Raw genomic sequence first — 18,860 nt, 5'->3', positions numbered from 1 at the left:
TCTTGCTTGATTGATCTTGATGAATATGAGTGCTACAAGAGTTGATCTACCATGATACCGTAATGGCTAAAACCCTAGAGGCCTAGCCTGTATAACTATGGTAATGAGTATCCGCCTATCCGGACTACGCTCTCCGGTTTATATAGACATCGGAGAGATCTAGGGTTACATGGAGTCGGTTACATAGAAAGGAATCTTCATAATTGGTCGCCAAGCTTGCCTTCCATGCCAAGTAGAGTCCAATCCGGAGACGGGTACAGTCTTCGGCCTCCATGTCTTCATAGCCCACCAGTCCGGCCCACTGATAATAGGCCGGACGCCCGAGGACCCCTTAGTCCAGGACTCCCTCAGTGCCCCTGACCCTCCTCATTCGCGTGACATGTGTCACCCACGTACTGAGAGGTGGCGATCGTGCGAGATCGTGGGTGAATAGATAAATCCATCGTGGAATGTGGAACGGTTTGAGCGGCAAACGCCGAAAAATTTAGATAAGATAATTTTAAAGTTTCGTTCGCAAATTCTTCAGCTGACAAGGACACAGTGAAGATTTTGAACGAGTTTCAAATAGGACGCACGTGAAGAATTTGTGAATAGACTGGTTTGAGTTTAGCATAGAGGGGGAAGGGTCCGATCACATTCACTTAGCAGAAAAGGCAACATGAGGAATTAGCAATAAGTGAATGCGGTAGAGGACATAAACTTGTATATATATATATATATATATATATATATATATATATATATATATATATATATATATATATATATATATATATATATATATATATATAGCCAATGAAAAAAAACGACGGAACTAGTGAAGATAATGCCAAGTTGAAGAAATCGAACAACTGAGGAAATTCAAAATGAAGAAAAACTCAAATTGAAGATTTTCAACTTTTGGTGGTGGCGTGACCCACTGTATAAGAATGATGATTTCAGACACCGCGTACAATTGTCGTCGGGCTCTGAGAATCAAATTCTTCATTAATTTCTTCACACTTAGAGGGTTAGTCTTCATTGATTGAAGAAAAATGTTACTTCATGTGTTGCACATCTAAGTCATCAATTTTGCAGAAGTGTTAGGATGTGTGTCCTTTTCAAAGGACATTCAAAGATTCTAAGATATTTAGCTCACACCGCAACTTGCTAAATCTCTTCTCATCCAAGGGCTTTGTGAAGATATCGGCTAGCTGCTCTTCAGTCTTCACGTGCTCGATGGAGATGTCGCCCTTCAACACATGATCACGAAGAAAATGATGACGAATCTGAATGTGCTTTGTCTTCGAGTACTGAACTGGGTTATGAGAAATCTTGATGGCACTCTCATTGTCACAGTAGAGAGGCACATTCTTCAGGTTGATGCCATAGTCCTTGAGGGTTTGCTTCATCCATAGCAATTGTGCATAGCACGAACCAATAGCAATGTACTCAGGTTCAGCAGTAGATAGTGATACGCTGTTCTGTTTCTTTGAGGAAACCAAGGATCGTCCGAGGAAATGGCATGTGCCTGATGTTGACTTGCGGTCCACACGGTCACCAGCATAGTCAGAGTCTGAATATCCAATGAGATCAAAAGCCGAGCCCGGGATACCATAATCCAAGTGTTGGTGTGTGAGCTAGATATTAAAGAATATGCTTCACAGCCTTATGGTGTGATTCCTCCGGTGTACCTTGAAAGCGGGCACACATGCAAACACTAAGCATAATATCTGGCCTAGATGCAGATAAATACAATAAAGAACCAATCATGGAGCGGTATACCTTTTGATCAAAGTCAATACCATTTTCATCAGTGCATAGATGGCCATTTGTGGGCATAGGGATTTTGACGCCTTTGCAATCTTGCATGTCGAATTTCCTCAGTACATCCTTGAGGTATTTCTCCTGAGATATGAATATGCAATTGCGCTGTTGACGAATTTGAAGACCTAAGAAGAATTTCAATTCTCCCATCATAGACATTTGATATTCTTCACTCATCATATAGGCAAATTCATCACTGTAACGTTGGTCAGTACAGCCAAAGATGATATCATCAACATATATTTGGCACATAAACAATTCACCATCATAAGATTTAGTGAAAAGAGTTGGGTCAAGTGAACCGGGTTTGAAGCCTTTCTTCATGAGGAATTCCTTCAAAGTATCATACCACGCCCGAGGGGCCTGCCTGAGGCCATAGAGGGCCTTATTGAGTCTGTAGACTTTGTTAGGATTCTTTGGATCTTCAAAACCTGGGGGTTGAGCAACATATACTTCTTCCTCAAGCTTACCATTGAGGAATGCACTTTTCACATCCATTTGATATAAGATGATGTCATGATGGTTAGCATAAGCAAGTAATATGCGAATAGCCTCAAGTCTTGCAACATGTGCAAAAGCTTCATCGAAATCAATTCCTTCAACCTGTGTGTAGCCTTGAGCTACAAGCCGTGCCTTATTCCTCACCACAAGGCCATTTTCATCTTGCTTGTTGCGGTAGATCCACTTTGTGCCAATGATATTGTGCTTGCGAGGGTCTGGAAGTTTGACCAGTTCCCAGACGTTGTTAAGCTCGAATTGATGTAATTCCTCTTGCATAGCTTGAATCCATTTAGGCTCCAGAAATGTTTCATCTACCTTAGTGGGCTCTGTGATAGAGACGAAAGCAAAGTGCCCACAAAAGTTAGTGAAGCTCTTGAGCGTGTGAGAGGACCTGGTATGTTGATGTCGCTGATGATTTTCTCAATCTGCACTTCATTCGCAACAAGAGGATGAGCGGGTTTTCTTCAGCACCATTTTCCTCAGGTGCATCAGCATGATGTTCTTCATGTTCTGGAATGACTTCTTCAGCAGCTTCTTCAGTAGGGATGACATCCTCAGTAGCCTTGAACTTGATGGTTTCCTCGGGTGACTTTTCATCTAGCACAGGAGGTAGGTGCTCTCTTTGCGAGCCATTAGTTCCATCAAACCGCACATCTACAGTTTCAACAACTTTGTGGTGAACGTTGTTGAAGACTCTGTAGGTGTGCGAGTTCTTTCTGTAACCAAGCATAAAACCTTCATGTGCTTTCGGTGCAAATTTAGAATTGTGATGAGGATCTCTAATCCAACATTTAGCACCGAAGACTTTGAAATAACTCACATTGGGTTTCTTGTCAGTGAGGAGTTCATATGCAGTCTTCTTGAAGAATTTGTGAAGATATACCCTCTTGATGATGTGGCACGCAGTATCAATTGCCTCAGTCCAGAAATGACGAGGTGTCTTGTATTCATCAAGCATAGTGCGAGCCATCTCAACAAGAGTCCTGTTCTTGTGCTCCATGATGCCATTCTGCTGAGGAGTATAAGGAGCAGATAACTCATGAGTAATACCAAGTTCATCAAGATAGTCATCAAGACCAGTATTCTTGAACTTAGTTCCGTTGTCACTTCTGATGTGTTTGATCTTCACACCAAAGTTGGTTGAAGCTCTCAAGGAAAATCGTTTGAAGACTTCCTGCACTTCACGTTTGTAAGTGACAATATGCACCCATGTGTAACGAGAGTAATCATCAACAATAACAAAGCCATATAGAGATGCTTCATTTGTGAATGCAGAATAGTGGTTAGGACCAAAGAGATCCATGTGAAGCAATTCAAATGGTTGAGTGGTAGTCATGATAGTCTTCGCTGGATGCTTGGCCTTGGTCATTTTTCCAGCTACACAGGCTCCGCACAAGTTATCCTTGAGGAATTTGACATTCTCAATGCCAATGACATGCTTCTTCTTCGCAAGCGTGTGCAAGTTCCTCATGCCAGCATGACCAAGTCATCGATGCCATAGCCAGCCTTCTGAAGCTTTTGCAAGTAGACATATAGCTGGTTGTGGTCCTGTAGAGAAATCAACAATATACAAATCTCCTCTCCTAAAGCCTTCGAAGACTTTGGAATTGTCAGCTTCCATGATCACAACACAACGATACTTGCCAAAGATAACAACCATATCAAGATCACAAAGCATTGAGACTGACATGAGGTTGAATCCTAAGGATTCGACAAGCATGACTTTGTCCATGTGTCGATCCTTTGAGATGGCAACCTTACCTAGACCCAATACCTTGCTTTTTCCTTTGTCAGCGTAGGTGATATGCTTCAGATGCGATGGAGATAAGGGAGCATCCATCAATAGATTCTTGTCACCAGTCATGTGATTCGTACATCCACTATTGAGGACTGTTGGGGATATTACTACTAGGTGTAAACCGGCCAAGGAAGCCGGGTTAACCCCATAATGGATTGTTTATACTTAAAGCCCATGAAGACAAGGAATAAAGCGGTTTACTACAGAGACTCGAAGGCCCAAGGCCCAAAGGTAGATTAAGGCCTGTAGCTATAAACCGCCATGTAATTCATGACTTGTATTGTAAGGTATGACAAATAGAGACCGACCCGGTATGTGTATAAACCTGCATCGGGACTCTGTAAGCCGGCGGGCGTTGACCTGTGTATATAAAGGCACGACCCGGCGGCGGTTCAAGGACGAGAAACAACAACTCGAGATCTAGGTAAAGCGATTCTGCTCCTTGATCCTCGAGACCACAACAATTCCACCACAACTGGACGTAGGCTTTTACCTTCATCGCAAGGGGCCGAACCAGTATAAACCCTCGTGTCCTTTGTCCGTTTTAACCCCTTTAAGCTAACCCGTTGCGATAGCTCCACGACTAAGTCCTTTCGCTAGGACATCTGCCATGACAAACCCACGACAGTTGGCACCCACCGTGGGGCTATCGCGCGATGGTTTCGAGTTCTTGAAGGGCAATTTTGAAGGGCACAAGGGATACGCCGTGGGCCGGATGACCAAGAGTCGTCGCGGCAAGCTCTACATCGACGACGCAGGCTGGGGCCCTGAGGCCGGCTCAATCGAGTACAGGTACTGGGTCCCCTTTGGAGGAATTCACGTCTTCATCGGCAAGATCGGCGAACCGGGCCCTGAGCCGGACATCTGCACCGACCTCGTCGAGACGGCTTAGCGTGCAAGCCCTGCCCGGGTTCAGCCCGCCGTGAAGCGTGCGCTCGTAGGATACATCAATGGTGCGGAACTTGAACCGACGTCCGATGGCGAGACCGTCGTCTACTCAGATGGCGAGTCGTCCACCGGGGAGACCGAGTCACTGTACCAACTGCAAGATGGCCAGTTTGGGGGCTATTCCGATGGCGACAGTATTCCGGACCCCTTTGAACCATCTTACCGGGTTGCGATCTTCATGGCTGGAACTCAGCCCATGTTGCAATCTTCATCCGCGGCAACAATAATTTCAGGATCGGCAACTGGGGCGGGAGGCCCCGCGCGCCGGCCGGCCCAAATCTTGTCCGATTTATTGGACGCCTGGATGACCTTACTGACCACAAGTTACCGCCGACACCCAAGATCAGCACAATGCGAAGGTGGCTAAGCTGCAGGATCAGATAACTCAAGCTAAGGAGGACTTAGCGGCTGAAGAAACCAGGATGGCTGAGGAGCGGGCCGCTTTAGAGGCACAAGCACAGCAGATTCAGGCAGAAAATTATCGACTCCTGTTGGATCAAAACGCTTCAAACGACGTGTTAAGGAGAAGGCATCGGTCACGACTACCACCGGTTTATGAGGCAATGAATCTCTTTGGCACGCCAGGAGCAGGAACCAGTAATCCGGCAGCGGTGAACCGGATTGAGACGCCGAGGACCGGAGCGCCGGATCAGCCACGGGTGACGGATCCCCCTCGACGGACCCATAACCCGCTGCAGGATGTACCGGCGCCGCCGGGTCACTTCTCCACCCCTTTGGATAACATGATCGCCGCCGCATCACGATTAGCCGCTATTCCAATGGAGGATGAATCCCCAGCGGCGGTTGAGACGCGGCGTGCTAGGGATCTTCTTTAGACGGCCATGATGTAGTAGCAGGCTTATTCATATAGCCGAGATAGAATTCATTCAACCCCATGCCCGAGACGGAGTTACAGCAGGCACTCGATGAACCGGCTGTGTCAAGCAGTGCGCGGAACCGAGACGCTCCTCGAGGACCTAATCCGGCACGTAGTGGGGCAAATGCGCAGGATGTGGTGAACAACGGAGCACGTCGAGAAACCGAGTTAGCAGCGCAGGACCGTCAGCTCACTCCGGTTCGTCCGGTGGCCTCCGTAGAGCAAGGCCTTACTTTCCGCTCTTGGGGGTGCCCTGCCTCGTCCCGGCTTTGCGCAATGTACGGCTGCCCAAGGATTTCAAGGGCCCTCGTAAGGTGCCTAATTACACCGCTGATGTGCCTCCCGAGTCATGGATTGAGAGTTATGAGATAGCTATGGAGATGTTAGACGTGGATGAAGCAGCCTGCGCGAAATATTTCGCTATGATGTTGGATGGAACAGCTCACACGTGGTTGAAAAGCTTACCAGTTAATTCCATTGGGTCATGGGCTGAGTTAAAAGCCCGGTTTATAACAAACTTCAAAGACACGTGCAAGCAGCCTATGTCAATTGTGGACTTAGCCGCCTGCGTCCAGGGAGAAGGCGAGTCAACAACCCATTGGGTGCGCCGGGTTTCAGAGATCTTACATTCTTCGGATCGCATCAATGCTGACTCGGCGGTTATAACATTGGAGGGTAATTGTCGGTTCCAGCCTTTAAAGTTGAAGTTGGGACGGCTCAAGCGTCACTGCAATGACATGGGAACACTTATGGCTGCTCTGGTTAAGTATGCTGATTCTGATAGTACCAAGGACCCCGAGTCTGATGATGACAAACCGGGAAAGGGAAAGAAGAGCGCCAACACCAAGGGGCAGCAGCATAACCCGACGGGCCACAATAATAATGGTAAGCGGAAAGCAGATCATAATTCAGATTTTGTGGCTAACACCAATACACAGAGTAATGGTCAGTGACGTAAAGGAAAGCTACCCCCAAGAAGGGCAGAGCCCAGTCCTAATCCGGAGCGCCTGAATTACCTGTTGAACCAGCCCTGCCCAAAACATGGAACACAGGACAAACCGGCCACGCACCTCTGGAAAGATTGTTATATCATGCGAGAATTAAAAAATTCAGATTTCTTCTGGCATGATCATGGACCATCCGGCGGTTCAGGATCCGGGTCCTATGGGCCGGGTTATGGAGGAGGCAACTCCGGTTCAGGATTCCAAGGCAATCAGGGTGGACATGGCAATCAAGGCAATCAGAGCAACCAGGGTGGTTATAACCAACAGGGACCGCAACAGCAACAGTCAGGGTACCAAAGTCACCCAAAGCAGTTGAATAGTGGACAATACCACGTTTTCACCACCAGCTTATGCAAATGCAATCAGAAGCTTCATAAACGAGCGGTGAACTCGGTTGAACCGGCGGTGCCTTGTTATTTGCGATGGTCTGAGCAGCCTATTGTTTGGAGCCGAGAGGATCACCCGCCCCGGGTTGACTATCCGGGTCATTTGGCGTTGGTGGTGGCGCCTCAGGTTGGAGGTTATAAGTTCACTAAGGTGCTCATGGATGGAGGCAGCAGTATCAACATCTTATATTATGACACCTTCTGTCGTATGGGGTTGATAATAAGAATCTTAAACCGTCGAACACTGTTTTCCATGGTGTGGTGCCTGGCAAATCAGCTTATCCGGTTGGTAAAATAGCTCTGGAAGTCGCTTTTGGAGATGAGTATGACTCAAGATTAGAGACATTGACTTACGAAGTGGTGAAAATCCAAAGCCCGTATCATGCCCTGTTTGGACGGCCGGCTTATGCTAAGTTCATGGCACGACCCTGTTATGTTTATCTGCAGCTCAAGATGCCGGGTCATAACGGGACTATCACAGTACATGGAAGCCGCAAGATCGCTTTGGAGTGTGAGGAAGGTGATGCGGCCTATGCTGAGTCGGTTGTGCAACAGAGGAGTTGAAGTTCTATAAGGACAACGTTGATCCGGCGGACATGACTTCATTGAAGAAACCAACCACGGAGCATGATCCGGCCTTGAAGTTTAAATCGGCTGATGAGACTAGGATGGTTGATTTTGTGCCCGGCGATTCATCCAAACAGTTCGTTATCAGTGCAAATCTGGATCCGAAATAGGAAAGCGCGCTCATCGAGTTCATCCGTGAGAATCGGGATATCTTTGCATGGAAGCCTTCTGACATGCCAGGTGTACCGAGGGAACTCACCGAGCACACCCTTAATATTGATCCCAAGTTTAAACCGGTCCGACAATTCCTTCGTCGGTTCAATGAAGATAGGCGCAAGGCTATTGGTGAGGAGGTAGCCGGCTCCTGGCGGCAGGGTTCATTGTTGATGGTTTTCATCCGGAGTGGTTGGCTAATCCGATGCTGGTGCTTAAGAAGAATGGCACCTGGCGTATGTGTGTGGATTACACGGATTAAAACAAAGCGTGTCCGACTGATCCTTTTGCCCTCCCCCGTATCGATCAAATCATTGATGCTACGGCGGGTTGTGAGCGTTTGAGTTTTCTGGATGCTTATTCAGGTTATCATCAGATTAAGATGGCAGTTAAGGACCAGGAGAAGACAACTTTTATAACTCCCTTTGGATCCTTCTGCTATGTGTCTATGCCCTTTGGGCTCAAGAGTGCCCAGGCAACTTATCAGCGTTGTGTTCAGAATTGTCTTCATAACCAGACTGGGCGCAACGTTCATGCTTATGTGGATGATATTGTGGTGAAGTCCAGGAAGGAGGAAACATTAATAGATGACTTAAAGGAGACCTTTGATAACCTCCGGGTTTATAAGATGATGCTCAACCCGGCCAAGTGTGTTTTTGGCATGCCAGCAGGCAAGCTTTTGGGTTTTCTGGTGTCTAACAGGGGCATTGAAGCTAATCCGGAGAGGATCAAGGCTATTACTTCACTGGCTAAACCGAAGTGCATCAATGATGTTCATCGACTAGCAGGCCGGATTGCAGCGTTGAGCTGGTTTATAAGTCGTCTCGGGGATAAGGCCATCCCTTTATATCAAATGCTGAAGAAAACGAACAACTTTGTCTGGAGTGATGCGGCTAATGAAGTGTTTGAGGCTCTAAAGCGGCAGCCTGCCGAACCACCCGTTCTTGCTGCTCCCATTGACAAGGAACCATTGATGTTATATGTGGCTGCTAATGCTCGGGCTGTCAGCGTGGCTACTGTGGTGGAGCGCAAGGAGGCAGGAAAGGAGTATTCGGTTCAACGACTGGTTTATTATATCAGTGAGGTGCTCATTGAGTCAAAACAGAGATATCCACATTGGCAGAAGCTTGTACATGGGGTTTTTATGGCGAGCTGGAAGCTGAAGCAATACTTTCAGGGCCATCCCATTACTATGGTCAGTTCTGCTACTTTGGGAGATATCATCCAGAAGAAAGAAGCGACTGGCCGGGTTGCTAAGTGGGCTATTGAGCTTGGGCCTCACGGATTAAAATATATGCCTCGCACGGCCATCAAGTCTCAAGCACTCGCGGATTTCATCAATGACTGGACAGAGTTGCAGGCGCCGGATGACAGACCGGATAACACATACTGGACAATTCATTTCGACGGATCCAGGCAATTGGAGGGCTCGGGGGCTGGAGTGGTTCTTACCTCCCCTCGAGGTGACAAATTTTGTTATGTTCTCCGCTTGATGTTTCCTTGTACTAATAATGCAGCTGAGTACGAGGCCCTGCTCCATGGTCTTCGGATGGCTAAGGAGATGAATCTGAGCCGGGTTAAATGTTTTGGTGACTCGGACCTAGTGGCTCAACAAGTTTTTGGTACTTGGGATTCCAAGGACCCCCTCATGGCAGCGTATCGTCGAGAGGTGGATATTGTTGCAGGTCATTTCAAGGGTTATCAGGTTGGTCATGTGGACCGGCGAAAGAACGAAGCGGCGGACGCTTTAAGCCGGTTGGGCTCCCAGCGTAAACAGGTGCCGCCCAATGCTTTTCTTGATGTTTTGCATAACCCGTTGGTCAAGCTACCCACGGAAGAGGACTTGGCTATTCCTGATCCGGAGGCTCAGTTGGTGGTGGCGCTTCATGTCACCCCGGATTGGACGATCCCATATCTGGCGTATATGAACCGGGGTGAGTTACCAGAGGATGAAGTTCTGGCCAGGCAGATAATCCGGCGTTCCAAGTCCATGACTATTGTCAATGGCGAGCTACATCATTGCAGTGTTTCAGGGGCTTTTCAACGTTGTGTTTCTCCTGAAGAAGGTCGTGAGATTTTACGCGAAATTCACGAAGGTGATTGTGGTCATCATGCCGGTTCAAAGTCCCTGGTGGCTAAGGCTTTCCGTCACGGTTTCTATTGGCTGACGGCTTATGCTGATGCTGAGGACTTGGTCAAAAGGTGCGATGGCTGTCAGAAGTTTGCACGCCGGGCTCATGCTCCGGCTTAGGAGCTGAGGATGATTCCAATTACCTGGCCATTTGCAACCTGGGGGCTTGATATGGTTGGACCCTTTAAGATGTCTAAGGATAAGAAGACCCACCTCTTGGTGGCGGTTGATAAATTTACCAAGTGGGTGGAGGCAGAGCCAGTTAGCAAGTGTGATGCAGCCACGATGGTTCAATTTATGAAGAAAGTGATATTCCGTTTTTGTTTTCCACACAACATTATAACAGACAATGGCATGAATCTTTCCAAGGGTGCTATGGAGGAGTTCTGTCAAAGAGAGCACATCCGTCTTGATGTGTCTTCAGTAGCCCACCCCTAGTCTAATGGTCAAGCAGAGAGAGCTAATCAGGAAATCTTGAAGGGGATCAAGCCCCGGCTTATGGTTCCTTTGCAGAGGACACCGGGTTGTTGGGTTGAAGAGTTACCTTCCGTTTTATGGAGCATTAACACCACCCCCAATAGATCTACGGGTTATACACCCTTCTTCATGGTTTATGGAGCGGAAGCTGTCCTTCCAAGTGATATTCGTCATGACTCACCACGAGTGGCAGCTTATGTTGAAGCAGATAATGAAAGAGCACGCCAGGATGCGTTGGACCTGTTGGATGAGAAACGGGATGTAGCGGCGGCTCGCTCGGCGATTTATCAGCAAGACCTGCGGCGTTATCACAGTCGCCGGGTTAAAACCAGAACTTTTCAAGAAGGCGACCTGGTGCTCCGGCTTATCCAAGATCAGACCGATATGCACAAGTTATCCCTGCCTTGGGAAGGGCCCTTTGTGATCAGCAAGAATCTGAACAACGGATCATATTACCTCATTGATGTTTGAGAGCATAAACACTCACGCAAGTCAGAGGAGGAGACGATCCGGGCGTGGAACATAGCTCATCTACGGCCTTACTACACCTGAGCCATAGGGTCCTATCATGTACATATTTTGACGATGTATATATCATGATCAATATAATAAATCGGAGCCCCAACTAAAGCGGGGTATCTGCTGTTCTCATATCATGAGTGGTTACACGGAGGTTTCTGTTTGTAAAGCGACATCCGGTTTACCCATTGATTCAGCTTCTACAGCTATCTATCAATATAAGTCACTTGGGGGCTTGGTCGTATTTAAACCATAGCTACACCTCTTGGCTGGCTCAAGGCCACAAAAGAAAGTCACTTGGGGGCTTGGTTGTATTCAAACCATAGCTACACCTCTTGGCTGGCTCAAAAGCCACGACAGAAAGTCACTTGGGGGCTTGGTTGTATTCAAACCATAGCTACACCTCTTGGCTGGCTCAAAAGCCACGACAGTAAGTCACTTGGGGGCTTGGTTGTATTCAAACCATATCTAAACCTCTTGGCTGGCTCAAAAGCCACGACAGTAAGTCACTTGGGGGCTTGGTTGTGTTCAACCATAGCTACACCTTTTGGCTGGCGCAACGCCATTACTTAGGGGCCAAAGAGTGTTGTCAAGAAAAACTCAAACATAGGCACCCGTTGAGCACAACTCAAAATGTTGCTTGGGGATTCTTTGCTATCGCAATGAACAAAGAAATCTACACTTACAATAGGCTATCAAGCCGTGGCTTGGAAGCCTGGTGTATACACCTAAAACCCCGGGTTAACCTGCCTTCATTAAGTAAGTCACTCCACCTAGGTAAGCCTGGTATGACCCGCCAACTTGACAAGTCAATCGCATATGACCCTGAACTTGTCAATGATAGACCGGCGATTGGTTAAGGATTGAGGACCATCTTAAAAGGCTTTGTAAAACGGTTTAACTCAGTGGCCTGGCAGCCCATGAAAAGCCTCGCATTTCGGCCTAGCAGCCCTTGAAAAGCCTCGACTACAAGTTTTTTCTCTGGTTTTTATTGATCAGTTTTCTTTTTTCTCCCTTGTTAAAGTTTTGAGCTAAACCGGCGTCCAATGGCCCGGCCTGATTATAAGTCATTCGTATAAACCGGTGTTTATTTAACCCGGCCTGGAGTTAATTATAAGTTGCCAGGATGATCATTCGGTGTTTATCATAACCCGGCATCACTTATTATATACCAGCATAACATGGTTGGAGTTATCAATACTCAATATTTGGGTCGTCACCCTTATTACAAGAATATTGGTAAACCAACAAAGTGAGTCAATATCACAGGTATGATATATTTCATCTTTCATTATTTAAAGCTATGGTTATCAACCTTGGCTATATATTGGGCATTATGACCCATCCGGCGATAAACCACCAGGACAGTTTTCACTTTGTTTTATGCTGAAACAGGGCTGTATAAAACCAATAAAGATCATAAGCAAATATAGCATGACGGATTAACAATATTGTGTGCAACAAGTATGCTCGATGGCATATCAGATCAGCTGTTCAAGCTAGCCTATTACAAGGCGTTTCGAGTGCCCAAAAGAATGATTGTTTTTCACAAGGAGGACAATAGGCACAAGTTAAACCAGCTTCCGAATTATGATTCTGCCTCAGGTTGATGTGAAGGTTGCATCTTCCTGCGCCGGTTCATCCTCCTTCTCTCCACCCAGTGGCTGGAAGTCAATAGTTGTCCAATCAATTCCTGTTAAGGCTTGAAAGACAGCTTCGTCGTGTATAAGATCAGACGGTTCAACATCAGGAGCGTAAGTGTGCTTACGGATCGGCGGGATCCGATTTTCCACGTCATAAGTTGGAGCACTTATTCGCTTGCCGCTGGCGTCATATACATTTTGGTAAATTGACAAGTTAGTATCTTCAGCCAACTTACTTGCCAGTGGTCGCATCTCTCTTGTGATAGCCCGGAGATCATCATTGCTAAATTCTGAACCGTCCTCTTTTTGGCTTGGGTAACCATTTCCAACGTCTTCCGGATCAAGGTCAGAGATCCAGGCCTTGGCGCGCGTTAGTGCAGTAAGGGCACCGGACCTAGCAGCGGATTTCTTCAATTCCACAATCCGGGCAGGCATCATAGACAATTTTTCCAGTGTTTCCTTGATTAGCGACGGGGGCGGATGGTTATTGGAAGCTGTGCAGATGGCTCGTTGCGCGCCGGTATAAAGCTGCTCTACCAAAGTATAGACGGCCTTCAATTTTTTGTGCATATCTGCGCTAAGATGAGTAACACGGCTACCTGCAAAAGGATCAAATTATTATTAAACCGGAAGTTTTTATAACTGGTGTTGTTACATATTGGTGAAGAGATTGTTACCAAAGATGGCAGAGGTCATGGCATCAATCTGCCGCTTCAGGCTGCTCAGCTCTTCTGTGGCCGGTTTAAGGGCGTTTTCTGCATCTTCTGCCTGCTTTAATAAGGTGGCTTTTTCAGTTTCCCAATCTGCCCGTTCGCCTTTGAAGAATTCCTTCAGCTGCTCCATGGTTGTTAAAGCGGTGGTTAGCGTGCTCTTAGCTTTGCAAGTTTCGTCTTGCTGAGTCTTGATGTTCCCTTGGAGATCAGTGATTTGGGAGTCTTTTTTGGACAACTCAGCCTGCAAAATGCAGATAATAAGTTAGCATTGCAACATTGAAGTCCCAACCACATAACAAGTTATCTACTTGACACTTGGGGGCTAATGCGGATTGCTTCTTATTAGCTATTAATTTAAAGTCTCAAGCACATAACAAGTTATCTACTTGACAGTTGGGGGCTAATGCGTATTCATTCAGATTCAGATGGATTGTCATCATTATAAGTGGTGAGATTAATAGGATGTACCGGTTCATTCTAAAAAGATATAAGCCGGTTCATGGGGGCTACACCAGCAAAATGTAAATATCGATTCAAGACCCGGTTCAAACCAATATTATGAACTGGCCCTTGGGGGCTACTGGAGTTGATACGTTAGACCAGTTCTGACAAAAGGACTATTGGAATATTTATGCAAAGGGAAAGTGACACTTACCTCATACCGCTCCTTCATCAGGCCTACTAAACCGGCTTCAAAGTTGCGGATTGTATACAGGCGGTTTAAAAAACCAGAATGAAGGTCTTGAGCGCTGAGGTTGGTATAGTTGAATAACTCGGATTTCCATTTCCCTTTGTCCATAGCAGAAATTTCTTCTCTGGCGCTATGCTTTGATGAAGCGACAGGACGACCAGGGGAGCTGAAACAAAGGCCAGTTATGACAACATCGTCGTCCGTAGTCTTGCCAGGGCTTGGCGGCTTATCGTATGCTTTAGCCGGACTCGGCGGATCAACAGTTGGACTTAGTGGATCAGCTGACTGGCTTGTTGGATTATTTTTTACCGGTTCAACAAGCGTCTCGGTTGCTTTAGGTTCCGGATTATCAATAACAGTGTTAGCCTCCGGGTCAATAGCCTCTGGGGTTTTCTCCGGCTCAGTAGCCGGTTCATGGTCGGTTGGTGAATCCAATCGAGCCTTCTTGCTTGGTCTGGCTTTAGCACTAAAAAGAGCAGACACAAAGATCAATATAACAATATAATACAAGACCAAAAAGTTAAAAGTATGTTATGCTTACCCAGGGATGGTTTTCAGAGGAGGAAGTTGTGTCGCTGACGACTCGCCGGAAGATGAATGGGAAGTTCCCTGATAATTTGAGTCAGACATATTAAGAGGATATCGGATATAACCCGCCTTAGGGTAAAGGGTGTCAGGAGTATAAGCAACCTCTTGGCGGCATTTGCGAACTGGCGAATTTGGTAAACCGGAGGAGGTCACCACTTGGCCGCTATGTCGAGTTCTGCGGCGAGCTTCATGATGCTGCGTCTTTAAAAGAAGGTGTGCGTCCAAATAAGAAAGAGGGCATGAAAATTTTACTTTCCGAATGGCTCGACGGATTCTTGGTACTGGCACAGGATCAGAATCAGAAGAAAGAATAATTACCTCATCAGCATGGCTGGCTTCCGCTTCATCCTGATAATGATCATTGTCAATAAGGTCTATAAAAATGAACCGAGAGAGTCAAGTTCTACCTCTGAATCCGGATTATACATATCATCATCAATAATGGGCTCGGACAGTTCAACGTTCCTTCTTTTCGCAGGCTTTTTTGAAGCCTTGGTCTTAAGCCGAGGATTCTTTACCGGTTTATCTTGTGATTTTTTCTTCCAGAATGGATCATCGGCCTACATAGACAAAGAGTAAGTCATCAAAGGAGAAATTTAACAAAGGATGGATAAAGGCAGAAATACGGTAGATTATACCTTTGGCGGTTTATTGGCAGTGTAGAAAGGAGTGAGCCCGGTTTTGCTGCATACATCTATTGGCTCATTAAGCATCTTTTTAACAGCTTCGGTGACTTCATCATCAGTCAGCTGGATGTTAATATGGCATTGCGGGTCTTTCAGATCCCCTTTGTATTCACACATTAAACCGGGCCACCGGCTTAAAGGTAAAACGCTCCATGAAACCCATCATCGGACAAAATGCACGCCTGTCAGCCCATTTGCAACAAAGGCTCTGAGCTTTGCCAGTTGAGGGGCATATTTTGCTCGCTCTTGGGCGTTCAACCGTTCAGGAAAGGGATGAGCTTGGGTAAGCCGGTGTGGACGGTAACCCGGCAACGGATTTTCATTGGCTGGGGCTGTGTTGCGGCAGTAGAACCAAGTCTGATTCCAGTCCTTAGGATGACTATGAAGCTTGGCATGAGGGAAATCAACATCTCTCCTCTTCTGAATTGAAGCCCCGCCTAGTTTAGTATTGGGGCCATCCGTAAACTCAGTACATCGGTTTAGATAAAAGAAATCCCGGAACAGATCAACAGTAGGTTCCTCTTGTAGGTACACTTCACAGAATACTTGCCAGTCACAAATATTGGATATGGAGTTTGGACTGATATCTTGGGGATGGATTTTAAAGTCGGCGAGCACATCACGGAAATTTTTTGATCCGGGAGGAGTGAAGCCTTGGCTCAGGTGATCAGTAAATACAATAACTTCTCCGTCTTGGGGTTCAGGAGGAAATTCTGGACCGGGGACTCGCCAATGGATAGTGTCTTTATTTGCTAAAGCGCCCGTTGCAACACAACCAGCTAGCTGCGCTTCCGTAACCCTGGAAGGAACCCAATTACAGGAACAGAATTGTTTGGCCATTTCTGGTGACAAGCTGGAAAAAAGCACGATATCCGGTTTAAAGTTCATGGTTACAACTTACAAACCGGTGCAATGATGGAAGACGATGATATTTCAAGCATTTGGGTGTACTGAACCGGATTTCAGCATTTAAAGCAGGTTGGCGGTTTAACAGAGGGCTAATGGTATATGATGAGTTATCAAAGTTTAAAGGATAAACCGCCCACAATGGTATAGAGGCTACAGATTTACAAAAATTTCTAAGTATGGCGCAAACAGATTTCACAGTTCGGTGGTATAAATTTGGATCTGCCACCGTTCTAAAAAGAGGAAATAAATTTAACCTAAAATGGTGCAGTGGAAGAACACGTTTGTTTGATTGGATCTCAGGCAGTAAAAGGTGTTTTCTGAGGTTGGCAAAGGACGCTGGACTATCATCGCCTACTTCTACTATCAGTTGCAAATCAAGTTATGAGATCTAAGAACAGAAAGAAGATGAACAGGGAAGAACACCGACGAACGGCGGAACCCTAATGCAGATCTGAGGATGAAAAGGAAATGAACTCACCGGTGTTGCGGAACAGTGGAGGAGCGCCGCGTTGCTCTGGTTCAATCAGGTTGATGCAGCGGCCTTGGTTGATGCAGATACGAAGGTCGACGGCGGCGGCAGAGCTCGGGTTCTGAGCCGTCGCGAGAAAGAAGAAGGGGACGAAGAGAAGGGGGGAAATGGAAAGGACCCTCGGCCGTATTTATAAAGACGAAAGGATAAGGGTCAAGCGCAAGAATCGAGGAGCCTAACAAACGGATATGTGACATATTTGTCGCCTCGATTGTCGGAGGCTCATTAATGAAGGTGAGGAATATACCATTTAAAATAACATGTGACGTCATGGCGGTTTATTATGATTCTGGATGATGACGTCATGGCGGTTTACAAGATTTATGCGAAGATATGGAAGAAGAAATTTTCTCAAGGTTTTGCAGATTGACATGAACCAGTTCAAATCAATCCGGGGCCTAATGTTGGGGATATTACTACTAGGTGTAAACCGGCCAAGGAAGCCGGGTTATCCCCATAATGGATTGTTTATACTTAAAGCCCATGAAGACAAGGAATAAAGCGGTTTACTACAGAGACTCGAAGGCCCAAGGCCCAAAGGTAGATTAAGGCCTGTAGCTATAAACCGCCATGTAATTCATGACTTGTATTGTAAGGTATGACAAAGTAGAGACCGAGCCGGTATGTGTATAAACCGACATCGGGACTCTGTAAGTCAGCGGGCGTCGACCTGTGTATATAAAGGCACGACCCGGCGGCGGTTCAAGGACGAGAAACAACAACTCGAGATCTAGGTAAAGCGATTCCGCTCCTTGATCCTCGAGACCACAGCAATTCCACCACAACTGGACGTAGGCTTTTACCTTCATCGCAAGGGGCCGAACCAGTATAAACCCTCATGTCCTTTGTCCGTTTTAACCCCTTTAAGCTAACCCGTTGCGATGGCTCCACGGCTAAGTCCTTTCGCTAGGACATCTGCCATGACAAACCCACGACAAGGACCCACTCAGTGGCTTTGGGTAGATCATCCTACAGATGAATTAGTGCAACTTGCGAACTCATATACTTCATCAGTGAAGAATATGACATCAATTTCATCAGATCAATTTCATCAAGCAATAAGACAGATAAAGCAGTTTGAGGATGTGAGAAATGAGGATTCATTTCTTCATGATTAGCCTGCATTCTTTCAGGCATTTTCAGGTCTCCAGCAAATTCTTCAGACGTTTAAGCACGTCTGGAGACCTGACCCTGCGTAAGAGATTAGTTCTTTTTCTTCACCACCCACATCTGAATGGGTGGCAAAGAGTTCATCATTCTAGGAGCTCCAAAAGAGAAAGGTGGCATAGAAGCCAGTCCACTTCGTTTCACATAAGAGGAGTTAGGGTAAGCATATGAATAAGCAGAGAAATTCTTCGAGGACTTATGAACATAATGATTAGAAGAATAATGCACATATTCATTGTCCTTAGTTCTTCCCTGCGAAACAGAAGTGTTAGCACGATGATGTTCATATGAGGACTTTGATCCTTTTGAGGAATTTGATCCACGTGAGGAATTTGGTCCATACGAGGACTTGGATCCATATGAAGAATTTGATCTGGGTTCCTATTCTTCACAGGTGGGGTCATGATGACATTCACGTGAAGACTTTCAAGGGATCTTTTGGGAACCCAGATTTTCTTCATAGGGGAACCGTTCCTGCAGTTAGTGCCAACATATCTAGCAAATACTTCACCATTCTGATTTTTGAACAGTTTATAGCTGGAGTCAAATGACTCATCAGAAAAATGAGGAGATTCACATGTAAAGCCAGATACAGTAGATGGATCTACTGGAGGTCCTTTTGTAGCAACCCATGAGGTTTTGGGATACTGCTCAGGCTTCCAGTATGTCCCATCAGCATTGAGTTTCCTCTCAAAGGAAATACCCTC

This window comes from Aegilops tauschii, chromosome 6 (assembly GCF_002575655.3).
Source record: "Aegilops tauschii subsp. strangulata cultivar AL8/78 chromosome 6, Aet v6.0, whole genome shotgun sequence".
NCBI classification, from domain to species: domain Eukaryota; kingdom Viridiplantae; phylum Streptophyta; class Magnoliopsida; order Poales; family Poaceae; genus Aegilops; species Aegilops tauschii.
The sequence above is the reverse complement of the archived record's forward strand: the minus strand, read 5'-3'. Positions refer to the sequence as shown.